The following is a 5871-nucleotide window of genomic DNA, read 5'->3' as shown; positions in this document are numbered from 1 at the left end:
GCGCAGCATCTCGGAGGGGCATACAAGGAGGGGAGGGAGGGGTCACATGACACGCCTGCGCCCCCCCCCCCCCCCCTTCTCGTCTCTGATTGGATGGCTGTGACACAGCCCCGCAGGACCAAAACAAACCCTGCGGTGCGTGCAGGGAGTGTCGGACAGACAGAGCAATCCTCAAGTCCGGGAAAACAAGACCCGCAGCGTCAAACATAAGGCCCGGGGGCCAGAAAGACGCCATCCGGCATGGTTATGGGAAATGTGAATGAGGGCATAAATTTTGGACTTTTAACTGTATTTTCTGGTTTAAAATGTTTTAAAGCATTTGCTACATTCATGCTACATTATTACTCCATTAGGAAAAACAAGTGAATGAGAAACTTTGGGGTGGGCATGGTGCTCAAAAAGACAAAGGATAATAACATTTAACAAAAACATTGTTAAAAACTGGTGATAAGCTACCAGAACCTTTTTGGCAACTTTTTTTTTGCAGTTGTTTTGAAATTTTAAACTTCTTGTTCTTTTACTAAGACATCTCAGGTTTTAAATGTGTAGTTAAACTTCGTTACACTGACACAAAAGGAGAGTTTCACTGGTTACAGTACATGAAACTGAATTGGTCTGGCTGTAGTTGTGTTTGACATTCCTGTATTATACTGAAGTTTAAAGAGTACAGGCCCCCTGTGAAGCCTCTTTAGCTTGCTGTTTTCTAGAAGAAGGTACAAGAGCATAAAAAGGAGGACAAGCAGATTAAAAAAACAGCTTCTCCCATGGGCCATCAGGCCCAGCATAAACTCTGCCAATCCCTGTGCAACATGTGTAACACGGAGTGGAGGGTGATGTCTTTTTTTCAGTGTTCGTTTAAAGGAGGGGGAAACCTGCCTCCAAAACGGATAGAGCAGTGGAGCCGCCAAGGGAAAACACACAACTTTAAAACTGTATAATTAAAATATAATTTATTATATTTAAATAGTTAAAAGTGTAAAATGAATTAAAACAACCCTGGCCAGGGAACAACACAATGAAATTAAATAAGACACAACATTAAAATCCAGTGGCGTCCGCCACGATATAAAAGTCACTAAAAAGTTAAAAAAAATCCAGCGCAGCGGTGCAGGAGGGGAACCCGGCGGCGTCCTCGCCTTCCTTCCCACGTTCTGCGGCCCGGTGCGCCCGGGTGGGCAGAGCTCTCAACTCCGCCCGCCGCTTCTTTATAGCTGTCACTCGGCACCGGCCCGTCTCGACGCCTCCAATTCTCCACAGCCGCATACTCCGGTCTCGCGCTGCTGTAGCAATCGGCCACTCGCTCTGCGTCTCTCGATTGCCGGCGCTGTGTCTTCCTGCTCTCCCTCGCTTGACGCCAAGCTCCACCAGCCTTCCGGCTTGCAGGCGCCGCCGCCTGACACCGTCTCTCAAGCCTCTTTCTCCAAAGTGTTCCTCAAGCCTTCTCCGTCTGTGTGGTCTCCCAGGCCCTCTTATTGGCCTCCGGGACCTCCCAGGTGTGCTCAGGTTGGTAATTAGGTAGGGGCGGAGTCTTTCCAGGACAAGTCGTCCAATAATATCATAAAAAACATGCAATAAGACTCATAAAATATAAACAAAGGTACAATATTAAAATCGATAAAACACAGCAAAACATGCATAGTAAAAAAACCTAAAAACTTGTCCCTTTCCACCCCGTGACACATGTACTTTAGGTGGAAAGTGCAATAATTAAAATACCTATTTTATATCCATATAATGTATTCCACTTCCACTGTAAAAGCTGCTATCATTAGAATTATTAGCTGTTATTTATGACAGCATAAAACATATTTGTTATTACTCTTTTATTCTAATAGTATGATTTTTTTTAGTAGATGATGTGCCCTATCTAGCTACCTAAGGGTAGCTACAGCCACCCCACAAAAAGATCCAAAAATAACCACAAAGAGGTTGGAAACTACCTCAAAGAGATAAAGGGACTCAAACCAACCAGAAGATTCACAAAACTACCACAAAGAAATGCAATTCCACTACAAAGAGACACAAAATGACCTAAAGATTATCACAAACGTGAGTCACCACAAAGATACTCACAGTGGCCAGAAGGAGACAAAGACAGAGGCCAGAGTTATTACAGTTTATTATTTTAGAAATAATGGTTTCTCTTGGTTTTAATTGTTGATGTATTAGTTAGCTGAAATGTTTGGGTTGTTTTTTTTCACATTTGTCTTTAGTTTAGGGTTATTTAACTATAATAACCGTGGTCCAGGTAGGCCATCAGTGGATCTTAGTGCTCGGCCTCAGGCTGACAGCCTCCTACACATCCCAGTAGCTATCCCACGTAAGTGTGCTATTACAGCTGCTTTAACCTGCCCACACTTGCTGTGCACCACTTTGCAATCCACACTCCACCCACCCCAGCAACTCTGAGCACTGAGCACATGGATGCATGAAACAACAGGCATTAAAACACACCTGAAACACTGTGAAGGATTAATAAAGCTGTTTGACTTGTATCACAAGTTGTTGGGTTAACAAATTGATGCCAAATTGCATATAAAGTCTTACAGTGCCTTTCCTCCCTCTTAAAATATTTGAAAACGCCCCTTGGCACCAGTTTGGATTTCCAACATTCTGAAGAGTCAGTGAACGCACCGTGAACATCTGCCACATTGTTTTGTTGCTCAGTCACGTAGCCACAAAATCTCCTTTGGTCCTGGAAACCTGCCACAGTTTCTGTTTCTGTGTTTGTTTTGAAGGCCTCTGCCCCACTTTTACACAAAGACGAGTTCATTATGAAGACAATATGAATCCACACAGGAACGTAAACATATACGCGCAAATGGCTTCCACAGCTAGCAGAATTATGATGAAATATGATGCTTTAATCTTGCACTTTCCCCTTCCTTCATGTACAGGTTGTCTACAATGCATGACACTGTGAGCCCACGGCACATCCATGTTCTTGTCTGTAGAAACCTTAGACCATACTGTCTACTTTCAATGACTGACTCTTATACCGTAAGTGTCAGTCTGGCTACCTGCACTGAAAATCCACCTGTTTGAGTTTAAAGCACAAATGTAATCAGTGTGGGGGTTTCTGGTTCGGCACTTTTGTGGTTAAAGTCCTATCTGTTAAATAGGACCTTTTGTGTTAAGTTGGGGTCGGCTTCATCCTCTGTGGCCCCTCTGCTTTGGGGTGTGCCACAGGGATCTATTCTTGGGCCGTTATTGTTTTCACTGTACCTTTTGCCTCTTGGTGCGATTTTCCAGAAACATAAAGTGCCATTCCATCTATACGCAGACGACTGCCAGCTCTACTTACCTTTTAGTCATTCTGATAGTTTCCAAACTGGACCTCTGCTTGACTGCCTTACTGATGTCAAAGCATGGATGGCAAAAAACTTTTTAAATTTTAATGATCGGAAGACAGAAGCAATTTTATTTGGCCCAAATCGTTCTTCTCATACTCCGGATGTTGATCTTGCAGCTTTGACTTCCCAACTAAAGAGTTCGATCACAAATCTCGGAGTTAAAATAGATTCTGCACTTACCTTTGATGACCATGTAAACGGGGTGGTAAAATCAGCATTTTATCACCTCAGACGTTTATCGAAGGTTAAGCCCTTTCTTCCCAAGCGTGACTTGGAAAGTGTTATTCATGCCTTTATTACCTCACGTTTAGATTATTGCAATTCTCTTTTAATAGGGGTTGGGCAGGGCACTTTGTCACGCTTGTAATTAGTGCAAAATGCTGCGGCACGATTTTTAACTGGCAGAAGAAAATTTGATCACATCACTCCGATTTTGGCCTCTTTACACTGGCTTCCAATTGAATTCAGGATCCGTTTTAAAGTCCTTTTATTGGCTTTTAAATCTCTAAATGGTCTGTACAGCACTGCCTACCAGGTGTGTTTTTAAAGTGCTATATAAATAAATAAATGATGATGATGAAGGGTCTTTTGAGAGCAGGGCTCCACTGTGTAAATTAGACTTGTATGTATTGTTTCATGTCCACTTTAAGATGATTTGTTTACACCAGTGATTCATGTAGACCGTGGCCACCTGGTGGGCTGTGGAGGTTCGCAGGTGAGCTGCAGTAGTAACAGAAATTTAGTTTGAAATCACTAACAAGTAGCTACAGTTACATATTTATGAAAATACTCATCTATCCATTTTCTTCCGATTATCCGGGGCCGGGTTGCTGGGGCAGCAGCCTAAGCAGAAAAGCCCAGACCTCCCTCTCTCCAGCCACCTCCTCCAGCTAGTCCTGGGAAACACCAAAGTGTTCCCAGACCAGCCGAGTGATCTTCATCCCAGGAGGCACCCTTATCAGATGCCTGAAAATATCAGATGGCTCCTTTCGATATCGACCAGTTGCGGATTACCAGATCCCCTCCCCGCCAGTCTCCTCACCTCTCCTTAAAGGATAGCCACCCCAGCCACCCTTCGGAGGAGGCTCATTTTCACCACTATCTCATTTTTTCGGTCACTACCCAGAGCTTGTGACCATAGCTGAGGGTAGAGATGAAGATCGACTGCTAAATTGAGACCTCTCAGCTTTCTCTTCATCAAGACGGACGGGTACAGCATCAGCATCACTGCAGCTACACCACATCTATCTGTCGATCACCTTCTCCCTCAATCATGAATAAGATCCCGACATACTTAAACTCCTCCACTGGGGGCAGGAACTCGTCACTGACCCAGAGCGGGCACTCCACGCTTTTCCAAGCTTGGAGGTGTAGATTTTCGTTCCTGCTGCTTCACACTCGGCTGTCAATGTGATAATAATGATGATGTATACTTTATTGATGCCCATGGGGACATTACTGTCTCTGCATTTAACCCATTCACTCAGTGAAGCGCAGTGTGTGGGGACAATACCGTGCTCTTAATCTTACACACCTTCACTGCTCTTGTATTGAAGCGTTCTCTTCTATTTTTCTTACACTGCAGATTTAAATATGTGTGGGAGCTTTTATACCCAACCTCACTGGGTACCTCATGCAGACAGTTAGCGTCTGTAGAGCAAAGCACAAAAAAACAGGACAGAGACACTGACTGCCTCAAGGTTGTCATAACCTCCCACTGATTTTTGCAGTGGGAGGACAACAAGAAACCCTGAGTTCATGTTGCTCAAACCCAGTCTGTAGTTTGGGACAGCGCGAATGTTCAGGAAGAGAAGCCGGGACAGTTTAACACTGTCTGACACGTCTGACACTCCATCAGAGCCTTCAAAAGTTCAGTCAGAGCAAAGGCCGATGAATCGTCACAAAATCCATAATATAAGTCAATCAGTGCCAGAAGGTGGAACCTTGGACACAAAAGCCAGCAGATGGGCTTTCTGCCGTTTGCGACATGCACTGCACTTTCCCCGTTTTAAAGAATTACAAAGCCCCGGTGTGAAGGGGTTCAAGCAGATTTGCACAGCAGCTGTTTCTCCTCCACATTCTGGAAACAGAGAAGGTGGCAAAGACTTACACCCCACGACAGGAGATGGAAAATGCATCTTCAGACGAGGCCAGAACAAAAGGAGCTGCTATGGTTTGCTATATGGTATTGCTAAGGGGCAGGTTCGACCCTCAAACCAATGTTTGCTCACTGTGAATCATTTACTACTCTAAATTTCATGCATACTTTCTACTCATTCACAGTACAGTTTTGGTTGACACCTATCCCATTCTCTGAGTAAAAAGGACATAATACCTGTATCATGTGCCGGGCCTTAACATTTGTACAGCGTGCGCTCTGATTGGTGCAATTCCTGGTGAGATTCTGAGATATCTTTGGCATATCTTGAAGAATTCAGCGTTGCGATAGGTTGGTTAGTCCCACATGTTTGCATTTGTAGCCTGGATAAAGTTCCTGTGAGGTGAACATGAGGGACAA

Source organism: Neolamprologus multifasciatus, chromosome 7 (assembly GCF_963576455.1).
Source record: "Neolamprologus multifasciatus chromosome 7, fNeoMul1.2, whole genome shotgun sequence".
Taxonomy (NCBI): Eukaryota; Metazoa; Chordata; class Actinopteri; order Cichliformes; family Cichlidae; genus Neolamprologus; species Neolamprologus multifasciatus.
This window is presented reverse-complemented; position numbering follows the sequence as displayed.